Source organism: Pongo abelii, chromosome 10 (genome assembly GCF_028885655.2).
Source record: "Pongo abelii isolate AG06213 chromosome 10, NHGRI_mPonAbe1-v2.0_pri, whole genome shotgun sequence".
NCBI classification, from domain to species: Eukaryota; Metazoa; Chordata; class Mammalia; order Primates; family Hominidae; genus Pongo; species Pongo abelii.
In genome coordinates, this window is record NC_071995.2 from 102,165,708 (window position 1) to 102,184,658 (window position 18,951).

At 38.3% G+C, this 18,951-nt stretch overlaps 1 protein-coding gene and 1 long non-coding RNA gene across 4 annotated transcripts in view; one reads left to right on the forward strand and one right to left on the reverse strand.

Moving 5' to 3' along the window:
• C10H12orf42 (chromosome 10 C12orf42 homolog) overlaps nucleotides 1-18,951 on the reverse strand; it is a 267,817-nt gene that overhangs the window by 224,838 nt on the left and 24,028 nt on the right. The gene's annotated exons all lie outside the window — the stretch shown is intronic.
• LOC103892120 (uncharacterized) overlaps nucleotides 14,115-18,951 on the forward strand; it is a 31,053-nt gene continuing 26,216 nt past the window's right edge. For both annotated transcript variants that reach the window (XR_008512105.1, XR_008512104.1), the window contains exons 1-2: nucleotides 14,115-14,359; nucleotides 16,909-17,018. This is a non-coding gene — a long non-coding RNA (uncharacterized LOC103892120). The remainder of the gene's footprint in view (nucleotides 14,360-16,908; nucleotides 17,019-18,951) is intronic.

Sequence of the window (18,951 nt, forward strand, 5' to 3'; positions counted from 1 at the left end):
ACTGCCATGCCAGGCATGGTCTGGGGAACCAAAGCACACACTGTATTCTAGATAGTTAATGTTCTGAAGCTACGTTTGAAAGCAACATTTTCTGAGATAACGTTTGCAGCACATATTTTATGTTGAAATATATGAAATTGACATTTTTGTCAGTCAAAAATGGTCAAATGTCTGCAACTTGATTTTGGTGATTCACACAATATTCACCAAGCTACAAATTTTCAAATCACAGAACCAGATTACAATCCACTGAAAATGCATAACATAGGTTTATATGCTATTCTCCTTCTTTTTGATAAATGATAACCTTTCAAGAATAGCACTTTCATGGGCAGAGAAATGCTTTGTGTGGAGTCACCGCCTAGGTTTAAACACCAGCCCAGCACTTACCAATAGTGCAGTCTTGGGCAAGTCTTAATTTCTCTAAGCCTCGGTTTCCTCATCTGCAAAATGGGGATAATATAGCACCTGCTTCATGTGGTCATTGTACAAATTAAATGAAGTATATTAAGTGCTTAGCCCCATGCTTAGGCATACAGTGAGTGCTCAACAAATTAAATTCTTCAATTCAATCAACAAAAATAGATTAAGGACCTATATCTCTGAAAATACCTATCCTCATTGAACTTACATTCTTGTGGGCATTATTGTTTTATCAAAATTATTTGATGGCTATTTAAAATTGTTTCATAAACCAAAAATATCTGCCAATCACTGCCTAGAGGTAGAGTTAAACTCAAGTAAATACCACAGAAATTCTTCTGAGGCTCACATGCTTACTTGCTCTGGAAGAGAAGAAAGGGAAGAAAATGTTGAGATACATCATAATTACCACTTTTTTCATATTCCTGCAATTATGCTGCTGACTACATGCCAAGCGAGACTCAAGGGATCCATGACCCATAAAAGGAATCCCCAGTACTACTTTCTGGGTACGACTCTAGCCTCGGATATGAAGAGCTGGGCATGGATCTTCAGTCCCAACCTTGTGTCACAGGTAGAATGAATGAGCTCATTCATTCATTCCACAAATACTTACTTCACATTTACTATGCCCTTGTCACTGTCCTAAAGATACAGCAATGAAAGGAGACTGTCTTCTTTCCTCAAGAAACTTACTGTATGATTGGAGAAAATGTGAAATGAATAAGCAATTACGGTAACCAGTAATAAGTGGGGTGAGACGGTTCTCTGTGGGTCTCTCACATCTCTGCATGTCTCGCAAGCAGAAGCATTAACTGCCCTTTTGCTCAGGCTATCTTTTCAGAAATGTTTGTATAGCCAACAGCCTGGGAAGACAGAAATAGGATTTCCCTCTGGAAGAAAAGGCAAGTTTGTTTACTGTTCAGTATGATAAAGATAATGTCTTTCCCTGGGGTAAGTGTTTGCTTGCAACCCAATAAGAAAGATTCAGGTTCTCTAAGCTCGGGGTTCCTTTTCTGTAATACAACCACAACATGTGCAAGTATCACCTGGCCCTTATTATCTCAACCTATGGAGGTTGAGCTCAGGAAATCAGGGCAGGAAAGCAGTGATACTTTGGCAACTGTTATTTCTAGTAATCCTTCCTTTGTCTCTGACCCAAGAGCCTTGTGTCCTCTGCCAGAATGTGAGAGACTATGGCAGGCCAACATTTTGGAGAAATTTTCCCAGATAGTAGGGATAGAGAAGCCAAATCCTGACAGTTTGGTACAGTTCACATAATAAAGGGGAAGGAAACTTGCCTCAGATGGAAAGGATAGTTTTATAACAAGACTGGGTATAGTAGGCCCATTTAGGGAACTATGAGACATTCAAGACTGAAGTATAAAATATAAGCATAACTTATATTATATTTAAGTACAAAATATAAGCATGAACTACCACGCCCGGCTTTTTTTTTTTAAATCGAACCTTCCACCAAGTAGCTGGGATTATGGGTGCAGCTACAGTGCTTATATGAGACTACAGAGGTCAGTAGATAATGGGAGCCTTGTGTGCCAGGCTAAGGAGGTTATATGTTATTCTAAGGGCAAGAGAGACTCTTCAAAGGGTTTAAAGTAGAGAGGTAATATGTCAGATTTATTCTTCAAAAAAATCAAAATAGCTATCTCTTGGAGAATGGATTGGGGAGAGGCAAAGCTGGAGGATGAGATGCTATATGAAGCCATAGAAATAATCTAGGCAAGACAGGTTGAGGACATGAACTTTGCAAATAGCAGTGGGAATGGAGGGAAGTAGATCTGTGAGATAATAAGAATTTTTTTATTTTTAGATGGGTTCTCACTTTGCTACCCAGGCTGGAGTGCAGTGGCACCATCTCAGCTCACTGCAACCTAGATTGCCTGGTCTCAAGCGACCTTCTCACCTTAGGGTCCAGAGTAGCTGGGGACCATAAGCATATGTCACCACCTCCAGCAAATTATTTCTTATTATTTGTAGAGATGCTCTCTCGCTATGTTGCCCAAGCTGGTCTTGAACTCCTGGCAGCAAGTGGTCCTCCTGCCTTGACCTCCCAAAGTGCTAGGATTACAGGCATGAACCACTATGCCTGGCTGATAATAAAGAATTGTAAGAATGAATTGGTTGATAGTTGGTAGGTTGGTTGGATTGGAGGTGGTTGGTTGGATTAGGAGTGGTTGTGGGGACTGGTTAGATGTCAAAGATGAGAGTCAATGATGAACCTCAGTTTTCTAACTTAAGCAACAAAGTAGATGATGTGACCATTCTCTGAGAGAGCAACACAAGGGTAAGGGTGGTTTGGGGGTGATTTAGATCTGCACATCTTGAGTCTGAAATGTCTTTGGCTCTCTAAGTGGTAATGTCAGGTAAAGGGAAAGGTATGGGTGTCGATCTAAGGAAACAGAACTGGGCTGAGATTTAGCCTTAGGAATCTTTAACGTATAGATGTCAATTGAAGCAATGGCCATAAATAAGAGTAGCCAGGGAAAATATACAGAATGAAAGGATAATAGCGTATAGGATGGCACTTTGGAGAGAATGCCTTAAAGATGAACTCAATAAGGAGTAAGACATTGGCAAGAAGGATGAGACCATCCCTCCCCCAACCTTCATATGTCCAACAGCTGGGATGAAAGAGAAAGGTGCCACAAGCTCTTGGCAAGAAACCAACCACAACATCCATAGCCTGATGACCACCACTGCATTTGAGACAGAAGGACCAATCTCATTATGTCCTTTCTCCTTTTCTTCCTTTGCTCTTGTCACTCTCCACAAGAAGCCCAGGGTGCCCAAGTGACTCCCCATCTTTTAAACTTCCATCCCAATAAATGCCACCTCATCAGCGAGGCCTTCCCTTACCGCCCTTAAAATTCCAGTTTCTCCTATATGTTCCTATCCCCCTTTTTTATTTTTTGTATAGTGTTTATTACTGTCTAACATGCTATATTGTCTACCTTTTTAACTTGGCAATTGTCTGTCTCTTTCTGCTAGGATGAAAACCCCATGAGAGCAGAGGGATTTTTTTTTTAATTGTATTCACTACTCTTTCCCCAGGGCTTAGTATATAGTGCCCGGCCCATAGCTCATTCTCAATTACTATTTTCTGAATGAATGAATGAATGAATGAATGAATGAATCTGAAGGGTATGGTATTTCATTTTGTTAGAAATAAAACTTGGTGTTTTTGATTTATGTTCCCTTTAGCAAAGACAGCTTCCAGCTCTAGCACAGAAGAGAAAGAAATAGAATTTTCCAGAAAATCTCAAAGATAGCCTCCTTCAGAAGGGTTGATGAGTGGTTCCATTGTCTGGGGTAGTTCTTGCAAATCAGATAGTTTGAGTTCTTAAGGTTTATGAAAAAAAAACACCTATTAAACCGAGGGATCCCTAGCTATCATATTCCATGGAAGAAAGAGAAAACTGTGATTTGACTTCCATAGAACTAAAATATATGAGAACCAATCTGGTTCAATATTTCTAGAGCTGGCTGACACCAAGAAAGTGGTGACTTGCAAGAGTTTTGCCAACACAAAACTGCGGCCATAATCAAACACAACCATAATCTTTTGGCAATTCCTAAGTCTTTCCTATATAGAAGTGCTGAGAAGTGGCTGTAGAGAGGACTGAAAGGGGAGCGCTACCGCCTTGGAAGTCAAAGCTATGGAATCCTCAACCTCCTTTAGCCCTTCCTTCTGAAGGACTGACCTCATCCTCTTTGGAAGAACTAAAGCACATTCTTTATAGCCTCAGTCTCTGATAAGCATGCCATGGGGCTGCTAGAAGCAATAGCAGTAATGGATTAAGCAGACACCAGGTCTCCCCCAACTTAGGCTTTGTAAGCCTTCAGAATAGTTGGATAATATAAAGTTGTCAGCTTCAAGAAAAAGATAATGGATTTCCTGTTAATTAAGCATGAGGCAGTTTTATCTTAAAAAGGGAGATTTGTGGCTGTATTTCTATTATGAATTTGTAAAAAGAAAATTATGCCAGTATACCAGTTTTTACCGACATTAAAGAAAGAAACAACTTCATGAAGAAGAGAGTAGTCACCAATATCTGCTGCAAAGAAAAAAGCTTAAAGTCTTAGAAGTATTTAGTAGATTAAACCACAAGAGATCACTTATAACCTTGTTCCACATTTGCGGGAGATTGTGGGGACAGAAGCCAGATGAAAATGAGTTGAAGAAAAATTGGGAGGTGAGAAAGTGAAAATGGAATGTGCATTCTTTCCAAAAAGAATTCTAGTAAAGCAGAAGAGAGATATCTAAGCTGCTAGCTGGGAAGAAAAATGGAATCCAGAAAGGTTAGCTGAAGAAGTAAAAGGTTTGCGCATGTTAAAATACAGATGGAAGAATGCAGTAGAAAGGAAGAGTGTACCAGATACTGTTTACATTTTATTTTATTGACAAGCAGCATTCATCCCCAATCCTTCCACGTTTTTCTCTGTCTCAGGGACTGGAGGCCTGGAAACTACACCTCTCAGAGTCCCTTAGAAGGTGTCCATTGAGAGTTCACCAATGAGAGGCACTGGCACAAAATTGAAAAGGCACAAGACAAGTAGAAGTCATTATTGCCTCTGTGGGAACAAAGAATGGCAAAGGATTGGCATAAAGTTTGTCGGACCTCCAGGCATCTTCCTGCGAATCATCCACTTGGGTGATTCAACTACTGAGATCATTGGTGGCAGTTTTCTGTGATTTCTGGATATACTGTTTTTCTGAAAGCTAGTAATGGCTTTTCTGGCCTTTGTCCCCCTCCCACACCCAACCCTTCCAACAGTTTTGTGAGCCTCCAAGTCCCTGTATTATATCTCTCCCTGCTTGAAATACCTAGAGTGGTTTCTGTTTTCCTGGCCAAATCCTTATGGATCTAAGGAGATTGAGGAAGCAAGAGAGAGCAGGGCATTTTATGGAATGAGGAAATTGAGATAATGGAAGGGGATGAGATTCAGAGTTTGAGTGAAGGGGTGGGCCTTAAAGAGGGGGAGGAGTACTTCTTTATCTCAGAAAAGTGAAGAAGGCAAGCACAAGTACAAATAGAGCAAAATGAAACAGAAGCACAGGACATCCAAAAGTTCTGTTCTCTCTCAGAGGTAAGAATAATAATTGCTAACATTTATGGATCCCATCATATACATCAAACAGTGGTCTAAGGACTTCAAATGTATTAGTTCATTTAATGTTTACCATGATGTAATAAACATAATTATTATCACCTCCATATTACAAAGGAGGGAGGCAAAATACAAAGAAACTGAGTGCAGAGTGAGAATTTGAGTTTAGGCAGTCCATCTCTAGACATATGTCTGTGCACGTGTGTGTGTGTGTGTGTGTGTGTGCATGCATAAAATCAATTGCACAGGCTTGGATTAATATTATGCTTGGTTCTTTTTTTTTTTAATAAGGAAAAAACACCTATCAACCACCATCCAATACATGAACTTGAATATTGACAAGCTACATCTACCTGTGTATTTCCCCAGTTCTGTTTCCACGCCTCTTCCCATCTGAAATAATCATTATACTGAATCTTGTCTTCATCATATCTTTACTTTTTAAAATATATCTTATGTCATGTATGTACATTCCTAAAATTGTAAGTTTAATTTTTTTTTTTTTTTTTTTTGAGACAGAGTCTCACTCTGTCACCAGGGCTGGAATGCAGTGGCACAATCTCAGCTCACTGCAACCTCTGCCTCCCAGGTTCAAGCAATTCTCCTGCCTCAGCCTCCCAAGTAGCTGGGATTACAGGTGTCTGCCACTACACCCAGCTAATTTTTTGTATTTTTAGTAGAGATGGGGTTTCACCATGTTGGCCAGGCTGGTCTTGAACTCCTGACCTCGTGATTCACTCACCTTGGCTTCCCAAAGTGCAGGGACTACAGGCATGAGCCAACGCGCTTGGCCTGTATATTTAATTTTTAATTTTTCTTAACTTTAATATAAAGGTGACATGCTAAATGTAATCTTCTGAGACTTAATTTTTTACTTCATACTTTATTGAACATGAGACCATGAGGTCGTTTTTTGTTTTTGTTTCTTTTCTTGAGACAGAGTCTCGTTTTGTCACCCAGGCTGCAGTGCAGTGGCGCAATCAGCTCACTGCAACCTCTGCCTCCTGGGTTCAAGCGATTCTCCTGCCTCAGCCTCCTGAGTAGCTAGGATTACAGGCGCATGCCACCACGCTCCTGTTTTTTAAAAAATAATAATAATAATTTTTGTATTTTTAGTAGAGACAGGGTTTCACCATGTTGGACAGGCTGTTCTCGAACTCCTGACCTCATGATCTGCCTGCCTCAGCCTCCCAAAGTGCTGAGATTACAGGTGTGAGCTACCGCACCCGGCCGAGGTCATGTTTCTCATCTGCACTTCTCAGTTCTTCCGCATTATTACTGATACTTTTGTCTACTTGATCTATCAATTACTAAGAAAGGAGTGTTAAAATATCTCTAGTATGAGTGTAGATTTGTCATTTTCTCCTTGTAGTTAGTTTTGATTTTGTGCATTTTGAGGGTATGGTGCTAGGCGAATACACCTTTAGAATGTTTATATTTTTCCCACACATTGAGCCGTTTCTTGTTATGCAGTAACTTTCATTATTTCTCATAGTGTTTTTTGCCTTAAAGTCTAAAATTATTAATATTGCAACAGCAGCTTTCTTGTGGCCTGCTATATCATTTCCTATCCATTTATTTCCAATCTTTCTGTAACCTGATGCTTCAAGTTTATCTCTTTTAAATAGCATATGACTGTATTTTTTTTAAACCCAGTCTGACAGTCTTTATATTTCAACTGGAACATTTACCACTTAATTTTCTGCAATGACAGCTGTATTTGGGTTTTCTTCTATCAATTTATTTTGTACTCTGTATTTGTCTCACATTTTGTGTTTAGTTTTTCCTTCTTTCTTGCCTTCCTGTGAATTGAATGAATTTTTTTTCTTTTTTTTTCTTTTTTTTTTTTTTTTAAAGACGAAGTCCTGCTGTATTGCCTAGGCTGAGGTGCAGTGGTGCAGTCTTGGCTCACTGCAACCTCTGCCTCCCGGGTTCAAGCGATTCTCCTGTCTCAGCCTCTCGAGTAGCTGGGATTATAGGTGCATGCCACCACACCTGGCTAATCTTTTATACTTTAGCAGAGATGGAGTTTCACCATGTTGCCCAGGCTGGTCTCAAACTCCTGAGCTCAGGCAATTCACCAGCCTCGGCCTCCCAAAGTGCTAGGATTACAGATGTGAGCCACTGCGCCCAGCTAATTTTTTTCTTTATTCTCCTTTCTCTTCTACTGATTCAGAAGTTACAATCACTATTTCTATTATTTTAAAGATTTCCATATAAATTACAGAATTCCCATTTAAGTTGTCTTTATCTCAGATTAATCACATAGAGTTATGCTCCCCATAATGACATTTTGGTCAATGGTAGGATGCATATATGAAAGTGGTCCCATAAGATTTTAATGGAGCTGAAAATGTCCTATCATCTAGTGATGTCATAGCCATCCTAATGTCATAGTGCAACTCATTATTCACGAATTTGTAATGATGCTAATATAAACAAACCTACTGTGCTGCCAGTTGTATAAAAGTATACCACATACAATTATATACAGTACATAATACTTGATTATGTTAATTAATGACTTTTCCTGGTTTATTTATTTGCTATGCTATGTTTTTATCATTATTTTAAAGTGTACTCGTGTACTTACAAAAAAAAGTTTACTGTGAAACAGTATTCTGGCAGCAACCTCGTACATTTCATGTTTACCATGTCTCTTGATTGCATTATTTTATCTCGTGCTTGATTTAATCTTTTTTTTTTCATTATGGCCCCTAATTGTACAAAAGCCATGGTTTATGTTGCCGGTAAGAGGCAACATCAAGTTGTTGACTTCGAAACAAAATTAAAAGTGATGAAAAACTATGAAGGTGGAAAATCAGTGATGGTTACTGCTCACCAGTCAGGCATGGCCCATTCCACCACAACTCACCAGTCAGGCATGGCCCATTCCACCACAGCTACAATCTCGAAGAACATGAACAAAGTCACAGGATCTGCTTCATTGAAGGCAATGAGACTAACAAAAAATTGAGACAGGCCTACATAAGATATGGAGAAATTTCTAATGACTTGGATTGAGGAGCAGATACAGAAGCATATTCCTGTCAGCACCATGACAATAGCAGTCAAAGAAAAAGTTTTCTTGGGATGTTGAAAGAATAAGCTGGACCTGACTATAGTGTTGCATTTACTACCAGCTCTGGGTGGTTTAAACATTTCAAGAATCATTATTCATTACATAGTATGAACAGGAGTGGTGCATCTGTGAGTGCTGATGTGAAGGCAGCTGAAGAATTCTTGGAAATTCTAGATAAGTTGAATGTGGAGCAAAATTACTTGCCAGAGCAAGTCTCCAGTACAAATGAAACCTCCATATTCCAGAAACAGATGCCCGGAAGGACTTTACCCATAAGAAGGCCACATCGATGCAGGTTTCAAGGCTTTTAAAGACAGAAGTCTTGCTTGGGGGCAATGCTGCAGGCTACAGACTGAAATCCTTTGTGATCTGGCACAGTGGAAACTCCAGGGCCTTCAAGCATGTGAACAAGTGCACGTGGCCAGTGTACTACAGGAACAATAAGAAGTTGTAGATAATCTAGCTCCCCTTCCAAGAAGCCCTCCTGAATTGCTATGCCAGAGAGATGGAGAAGTACTGTTTGGAGAATTACATCCCCTTCAAGATTTTGCTTATTGTTGATGATGCTCCTGCACATCCTCCTTTTATTGGTGATCTTCATCAAAGCAGTGTTTCTCCCTCCAAATATCACCTCTTTGATTCAACCAATGGATCAAGGAGTTGTAGCCACTTTTAAGGTCTACTACCTGAGGAGGACCTTTGCCTGCACTATTGCTGCAACTGAGAAAGACACTGAGAAGACAGAGATGCAACTCTGAAAGAATTACAACATCTACAACCAGAACCTTGCATCAAGAACCTTGCTTGGGTTTGGGGTGATGTCACCAAGGAATGTATGAATGGTATCTGGAAGAAGACACTCAAGAGGATTGCCCATGATTAAAAAGGATTTGCCAAGGATGAGGAGGTTGTAAAAACAACCAGGCTGTGGTTGAGATGACAAAGAACTTTAACCTGGATGTGAATAAGGATGACATTGAGGAGCTCCTAGAGGTGGCTCTTAAGGAGTTGACTAATGAGGAGTTGTTAGAACTGGAACAGGAACGCATAGCTGGAGAAGAGGCCAGAGAAAAAGAAACTGATGCAGTTCTCAGAATGTATTTCCACTGTTAAGCAACTCATGACTATTTATTCTCTTCTTATATAATGCAAAAGTCTTAGGCCGGGCAGGCATGGTAATTCATACTTGTAATCCCAGCACTCTGGGAAGACAAGGCAGGAGGACTGCTTGAGCCCAGGAGTTTGAGACCAGCCTAGGCAACATAGGGAGGCCCCCATCTCTACAAAATTTTTTAATAAAATTAGCCAGACATGGTAGTGCATGCCTGTGGTCCCAGCTACTTCGAAGGGTGAGGTGAAAGGATCACTTGAGCCCAGGAGTTTGAGGCTGCAGTGAGCCATGATCACACCACTGCACTCCAGTATGGGTAACAAAATGGGAACCTGTCTCAAAAAAAAATCTTAAAACACTTTAATCCAATCACCCGCTTCCCAATGCCCCTGCTATTGTTGTGTGATGTATTTAATTCTGTCTTAGCTTATCACCATAAATGTTTTATACAATTTATGTTTGTTTTAGATTTACATGTATATTTACAACTTTCTTACTAATCAGTCTGTCTTTCATCTAAGAACCTTCCATCTGGGAATATCTCTATTATGCCTCAAGTACATCCTTTTAGAATTTTTTTTTTTTTTTTTTTTGAGACAGAGTCTTGCTCTGTCACCCAGGTTGGAGTGCAGTGGCACGATCTCAGCTCACTGCGAGCTCCACCTCCCAGGTTCACGCCATTCTCACACCTCAGCCTCCCGAGTAGCTGGGACTACAGGCACCTGCCACCACGCCCAGCTAATTTTGTTTTTCTATTTTTTTTAGTAGAGACGGGATTTCACCATGTTAGCCAAGATGGTCTCGATCTCCTGACCTCGTGATCCACCCACCTCGGCCTCCCAAAGTGCTGGGATTACAGGTGTGAGCCACCGCACCTGGCCTAGAATTCTTATAATAAGAGTCTGTTGGTAGCAAATCTCCTCTGTTTCATTATTCCTAAACATGTCTTTATTTTACTTAAACTACTAAAAGATTTTTTGCTGGGTAATTCTAAGTTGACAGTTACTTTCTCTGTACATTCACAAACTTCTATTCAGAAGTCAGTTCTGCTACAATTGCCATTCTTTTGTAGATAAATAGTCTATTTTTCTCTGGATGCTTTTAAGACACTCTCTTTCTTCAGGTGTTCCAGAATTTGACAATGATGTTTCCAGGTGGTGTGTTTCTTTTCCTTCACCCTGATTGGGATGGATTGGATCCCTAAGTATGAAGCCTGATGCTTTTCATCAGTCCTGGGAAATACTTAGCCATTATTTCCTCAAACATTCCCTCTCCCTCATATCTCACTTCTCTTCTTCTACAATACCAAACATTAAACCATTTCAGTCTATCTTATGTGTCTCCTAACCTTTCTTAAATATTTTTGTTGCTTTGTCTCTTTGTGCTTCATTCTGAATACTTTCTTCAGACCTATTTTTCAATTCATTGATTCTCTTTTCACTATGTCTAATCCACTATTAAATCCATCTATTGATTTTTTTTCCCGCTTTATCTAGTACCAACTTTCAAGGCACGCAGTTTGTCTTCCTGTTCCCTGCTAGGAGGGGTGGACAGCTTTATTTTTAGTTTACCTCAACACACTCAACCTGTGCAGGACTTTGGGTTCCCAGCACTATCTAAGGTCTCTCCTTACACTTCCCACTTTGAATGGAATCCAGTTTTTCCCCACCTTTCTCCAGTCCCTAAAAGACCATGAAAATAAAAACTCAACTTAGCTGTGGCTTCAGCAAGTAGCCTCAAATTGAAAGTGTCTTTAGTGATTTGCTTACCTCTTTGGATTTTTTCCTTCCTACCAGCTCATTAGTACATCTTAGGATTTTTTAAATTCTGAATTTGAGGATTTCACTGGCAGGTAATTCAGGATATCTTATCTACCATTCTTTCAGAAATAGAAAACGGGTTTGTTTTAAATTGGGAATAAGAATAGATACCAACTCTAGCACGCATTCCAGGTTTTTCATGAGCAATTGAAGCAGATGTTCGGTATACATGATGTATAAAAGCAAGTTGCAAATAAATGTATATAATATAACCCAATTTTTGTAAAAATAAATATAAAAAACTTTTAAATATATTTGTATATGCAGAAGAGCATAAACAAGGATGTAAAGAGTTGCATATGCAACTATTTATTTGGTCACTTCAGAATATCTAAGAAAGGCAAGATAGATGGTGGGAGAAAATAAGGGGAAAAAACTATTTAAGAGGGAAAATATACAACTTAATAAAATGTGCAATAAAATATTCTTCCAAATTTGTAAACGTTAATAAGTCTATGGCAAAGACTAAAATGTAACAGAACAAATGCATTGATGGTTTAGGTGTTACCTGGTTCAGCAATAAAGAAATTGGCCCAATGATCCACCACTGGTCCCTTAAATTGCCACTCAGGTAGCTCTGGATGATAATGTACCTATAGCACTCTCTTCTCTTTCCCAGACTCAATCCTGAACCACTTCTGCTGCATCATTCTATACTCCACATTCAGACCACTCACAGTACCCACCTTGGACTGCTCACAACCTTGGAATTATTTCTTCTCTGTAAGACTTGGCCTTGAGTCTTAATCCTAAAGCTCAATTTAATGAACTTCACTATGGCTCAGACTCTCCATCTGGACAGGATGCCTCTAGTTTATGAATAGAGACAACTAATATTTGTTGAGCACTTTCTATATTTCAGACATTAAGTGGGTGGTTGTTGTGCATTATTTTGCCTTCATGATAACCCTGGGAGAAGTTTAAACACTGAGAGAAAGTATCCCAGGGAGATCTGATTAGTGAGGCAAGTCAGGGAAGTCGCCTTGAGGAGGTGGGGATGACGCCAAGCACTGAAGAATAGGTAGGAGTTAAACTGGTGACCACATAGCCAAGGAATTGAATCTCAGAAACTCGGCATGTAATGATTCAATACTAACTTCTTTAAGTGGCAAAGTAAATTATATAGATTTTTTGAAAATGAGGTTACAGATTTGTCCTTATGGAAAAACCAATATTGTCTCATTGAGCTCAAGTGTCTGGAAAAATGGTCCTGTCAGTGTTCCCTCTGAAAGGATTCAAGGCACATCTTCCCTAAGGGGATGATAGGATCAATTCTGTTTTTTAATTATCACTCCTTTAGTGGTTGCTTTTATGTTGTGTGTAATTTTGTTGCTTAGATGACAGGTTGAGCAAAATAAACACTTAGCAGAAAGAATATTTCCTGGGAATCTTAACAGATACAGGAAAATGGGGAAAAATAGAACTTCAGTCACCTTATGGTGAGGAGTTACAAAAAGGGTCAGGTGTTTTGACGGAAGTCATTGTAGAAAAAACATGAAAGATGTTGAAGCTTGAAGATACTAAAACTTAATACTTTATCATCTAGATTTTCCAACTGAATGACAGGGGTTAGGACATGCTGTCCCAAAATACGGCACCTTGGCATATAAAATGTTTTAAGCTGAAGGAATTTGAGAAAGAGCATGTGAAGGGCAGATTTTCTGACCTTCCCCTAATGCAGGCTATAAAACCCTCACATGAGAAGTACCCTCCTTATGCCCAGAGAAAAGGAACATCTTTGTCTCCAAAGACACAGGGACACAGAGATGATGAACAGGCCTTGCTAAGTTTCCTCCAGTCTATTACCCTTAGCTTGTACCTTTATCCAACCACATTCTTCTATGACTCTCCAGTCTTCATCAAACCTGGCATAAAGACACTCAGACTTAACCACTTCTTTGGATCTTCATTTCCTTATGAAGGCTCCAGTGTCATATAAAACTTCCATTAAATAAATGTATGTATGCTTTTCTTTTGTTAATCTGTCTTTTGTTACAGGGTCCCCAGCCAAAAACTCAGTAGGGTCAAAGGAAACAATATGTTTCCTTCCCATGTCTAATGAGGTAGTCACTGGCTACATAATGGCTATTTACATTTAAACTAAATAAAGATTAAATTTCTCAGTCTCACTAGCCATATTTCAAGGGCTCAGCAGACATTTGTGGCTAGTAGCTAATGCATTGAACAGCTCAGATATAGAACATTTCCATTATTTTAGAAAGTTCTATTGGACCAAGCTGAGAACTATAACTCAGAAAAGCCCTCAGTAGTGTCCTACTATACCTATACAAATACAATCTTCAATTCAGGTCGTGATTGCCTAAATTTAAATGTCTTACATGGAAATTCCATCCAACTCAGTAAACATTTTATTAAACAACCTTCTGTGTGCCAGGCATTGAACCAACCACTGAGGGAATAGAAAAACAAATTAGACATGGTTACTGCCTTCAAGAAGTTTATAAGCTAGACAGGGGGAAAGATATGTGATCTGCTTCAGGGGCTGAAAGAACACAGGAGGCTTTTCCTTTAAGCACAAAGTTCTTCTAAGGCAGGAATTGTAAAAGGTACCACATTCCAAACTCTCCAATTTCAGTGTGGAACTGAAGGTTTCCAGAATTCTGGAGACAATGAAATAAGATTTGCACACTGTGACAACACAGGTCTCTAACAGAGAATCCAAGACTGGGATTTTTTTAAAGCTGTCTCCCCTTCCCCACCTTGAGTGTACAATGGAGAGTGCTGGTGTGGTGTCACATGGTGCAACATGGCTCAGTGTTGTGTGAAACTAAGGTAATAGGTTTCTCGTGGCCTATTTCTTCATTTGTAAAATGAGCAAGTTGGATAGTAAGATAATCCACTGCATTGCAAGAAAAATCTTGTTCAAACAGTTTATATGTATTTTTACTTGAAAATATGATGAAAAAAATAAGGTTTTACTAATCTGAATTGACACTGGGCTCTGGCCTGGGGCCTGCGTCAGGGGCCTGTGGTCACACCAGGTAAGTGAGGAATCCTGAGTGAGGAGCAAGAGCTCCCCAACGTGGAGGTGCTGCAGACCTTTGCTTAGATAGCCCTTTGCTACCTAATTAACATAAAATTAATCAGTTCTTCCAAAATGGACAAGTGTTTAGAAAAGAATTCTGCCAAAGAAAATGCAGACTGAAGATAATGCAAATAAGTCAGCTACAGGTTAAACTACATTAAACTGTCAATATTTGCTCAGTTTTTATATTTAAAAGATAGCAATTGAATATAATTCAAACTAATTATATTAAATGCCACTCCTCCAAGTACTAATCAGCCACGATTTAGATAAAAACAATGACCATCTAATGAAACTTGACATAAATAGAGCTCAAAAAGGTAAAATTATGAAAAGGCCACTTGAAATAAGGACATACATCTACTCTCTTTAATTATGAACTATGAACAGAATAAGTACATATTCTGCCTTAAGATAGTAGCTATTGATAGAATGAAGACATCACATGTGAATTGCTTACTTCATCTTTGCATCAACTTTTAATATTTAGATTTGGGGCATATTTTATAATGAACACAACATATGAGCATAACAGTCGTGATTAACATATACAATTAAAGATATGTGGAAATGACTCCATCTCCAACCACACGTCCTCGGTGTAATTTTGACGTGTGGCTTATGTTCTACTGCCACCTCGTGGTGGGCATTCTGTGAACACGCGTCTTGGAACAGTGGGGAGAACCAGCTTGGACTTCTGAGGACCCAAAAGCCCAAGAAAAAAATCTGAGTTCTCACGACAAAGTCACTTCCTGCCACAACACCTGGAAAATGTCATGACCCGAACTAGTCTCACTTCAGGTAACCTCACCTCTATGGACCTGTCAATTCATCCATAAACTTGATTTTCCAACTCTTGCTGAACTTCAAAAACACTTCCAATTCTAAAATATCTATGATATTAAGTGTCACTGTTCAGACTTTATGAGCTTCTAAACCCTTTATATGTTTTCATTTTTTATTCTATGAAGATCTATAAGGTCTCACAGAGTTAGTCCTTCCTTCTCTATTTCTATCACATTGCGTATACATCTTTTACAGTACTTATTAGGTTGTGTTGGTTTGGTTTGTTATTTTTTTCCTCAACTTTTTATTTTTAAACAATTGTAGATTCATTAGAAGTTTTATTTAAAAATGTACAGGCAGGTCCGATGCGTGTCTCAGACTTCCACAATGGTAGCATCTTACATCACTACAGTACATGATCAAAACCAGGAAACTGACATGAATGCAACCCACAGAGTTTGTTCAGACTTCACCAGCTTTACATGCACTTGTTTGTGTGTGTGCAGATCGTTTTCATATCTCTGTCATTCTAGAGTCCCTGGTTTCTAGTACAGTGCCTGACAGATAGACGACTTTCTTTATATGTTGCTGAAGAAAGGCAGAGAGGAAGAAAGGAAGAGAGGGTGAAGGGAGGTAAGGGAAGAAGAAACTTGTCAGTTAAAACCTATCAAACAATTGATAAATTAAAAGTGGTGTTTTTTAAAAGGTAGTGCTTAAGTGGATTTTCTGAACATGGTAGATCAATGTTAAAACCCAGCTTTTCACTCACAATGGCAGTCATTTTTTTAAATTACTACCCAATAGATCATTTGATATACCAATCTTCCAGACATCTATACAAATGACATTCATACAAATTACAGACTCTTGGAGTTGTCAGCCGCCGTTCGTTCAGATGGCTGACGAGGCCCTAACAAGCACTTTTGCCTGTTCCTTTCTTTGTTTTAAAGCTATTTCTCATGTGCTGCTGACAGCCTGTTTTACTTTAGGCTGCAACCACACTCTTTGAGTCTCAGTTTTTCCATCTCAAAAATGGTAAAGTTCCCTGTCAGAAATTGTATTCTAGTAACTCCATGGCTCTAAGATATCAGAGTTTTCTTTTTGAAACTACTCCTTTTTTACATATAAATATAACAAATATTTGCAAGTAACAAAGATAATGAAAAATATAAAAAAGAACTTTCAAATCACCTGTAATTTCATCCATTAATAATACAATATTAATATTTTAAAGAATTTCCTTTTCTTTCAGTTGTGCCTACATCTGTTCATCTACTTTTGTATAAACATATAAACACACAAAAAGAATATATTCACTTAATTCAGAATAAAACTATACTCAAAGTCATGGGGCCCTAAGTTTTGAGTGGCAACTTTTCCTGTTAAAACTGTCTCAAAGCTCATGAAATACTTTCAATATTTGTAGAGTATTCCATCGTCCTAATATACTGTTTATATATTTCATCATTTCCATGTTTTTAACATTTACTCTTCTCTTTTTTGCTATTAGGAATAAACTTGATACAAGCATCTTTGCATAATTAACAACTGGGTCAAATTTTCTTCATTTCATTGAGATTCTTAATACAAGCCTCTGCCGATGAATTGGATTCCAAAAAGGTAGTTACAATTTACATTTATGCCAAGTGCAAGCACATACATTTATTACATCTTTGCTAAAATCATAATTATCTTTAAAACTTTGCCCAAAATTTTATAGTTGAAAAATTGTCTCATTATTATTTCTATTTCTTTGATAGCTAAAAAAGTTAGCCTTTTGTATGTTTTTCAGAATACATCGTATGTATCAAATAACATGGTATTATATTTGTAAATTATATGTATCTTGCCTCATATTTCTATTAGGATGTTGTTGCTTTCTTATTAATGTCTTATTAATTTACATATTATGGATATTAGCCTTTGTTATATCTGTTGCAAGCAATGTTTTTTCAATTTTTGCCCTTAATTGTATTTACAATGAGGATTATCTATAGTTTTCTTTCACTTTTTTTATTCTTAGAAATCCGATGTCTAGAATCAGTTACATATTTATGTACAATTTGTTCTATCACTTATAATGTTATTTTTATATTTAAAATAGAATACCTAAGAACTTATTTTTATTATAGTATGATGTTAGCTGTTACAGCTCCACTTTTTCCTGAATAACTTCTCTTCTAAGTATTTAGAAATCAAGCCCTTGCTTGTTTCTCCACTTCTTTTTCTTTCTTGATCATAAGTGAAGAATCTATTTCAGGAATTGTTGATTCTGATTTCAATACCATATATCTTAGTTGTCATGGCTCTATAATATATTTTATATCTAAACAGGCAAGTGTCTGTTACTCTTCTTTTTCAACATTTTCTATAGATATTTATAACTGTTTATTCTTCTAGACATAGTTAAAATAATAAGAATATGGTTGGGCATGGTGGCTCACATCTGTAATCCTAATGCTTTGGAAGGCTGAGACAGTAGAACTGCTTGAGGCTAGGAGTTCGAGGCTGCAGTGAGCCATAATCATGCCGCAGCACTCCAGACTGAGTGATAGAGCAAGACTCTGTCTCTCAAAAAACAATATTAAAGGCTGGGCTTGGTGACTCATGCCTGTAATCCCAGCACTTTGGGAGGCCAAGGCAGATGGATCACTTGAGGTCAGGAGTTCAAGACCAGCCTGGTCAACATGGCAAAACCCTATATCTACTAAAAACACAAAAATTAGCTGGAGATGGTGACGTGCACCTGTAGCCACAGCTACTCAGGAGGCTGAGACAGGAGAATCGCTTGAACCCAGGAGGTGAAGGTTGCAGTGAGCCAAGATCTTGCTACTACACTCCAGCCTGGGTGACAGAGCAAGACTCTGTCTCAAACTAATAACAATAATAATAATAAAATAATAAGATGACAAGAAGAAGAAGAGAAAATGAAAAGAAGTAGAAGGAGGAGGAGGAGGAGAATCACCTTAGTCTAGTTAGGGTGATGATTCCTTCAAGTGAGATTTATACAGACTTTTTTATCCAGGCATCATGAAACTGAGCCCTGGCTCATTTATTTGCAAGAAACGCTTCTGTGATATGTTGACTTTTTTTTAACTTAAACTGTTTATTGTGATCTCTTATGGAATGAACCTTGACCTTGAGGTTTGCTTGTTTGCATTTTCTTATGAGAAATTGCATTTACTTACTCTGTGTTTGTTATAAGAACTTATACTTGTTAGGTGACATGCTGTAGGAAATTAGGCTTGCTCATTTAAATTGTAGTGTGAACACTGGTGATATGAAGACTGACTCACTATCTGTAACCTCTCCAGCTTTGCTCTGTAACCTCACTCTGATATAAGTGGCTCTATTTCCCCTGTTAGTCAGAGAGCATTGAAACTCCTTAAGTTTTCCCTTTAAGCCTATCTGAGAATAAACTTGGTGATGCTATCAGATCTATTTATAAAAAACACACACACACACACACACACACAAGGAATTTTCATCAATACTGACTTTAGGAAGCCATAGTTGATAGGAACAAAAGACAAATAATTAATTCCCATAAAAT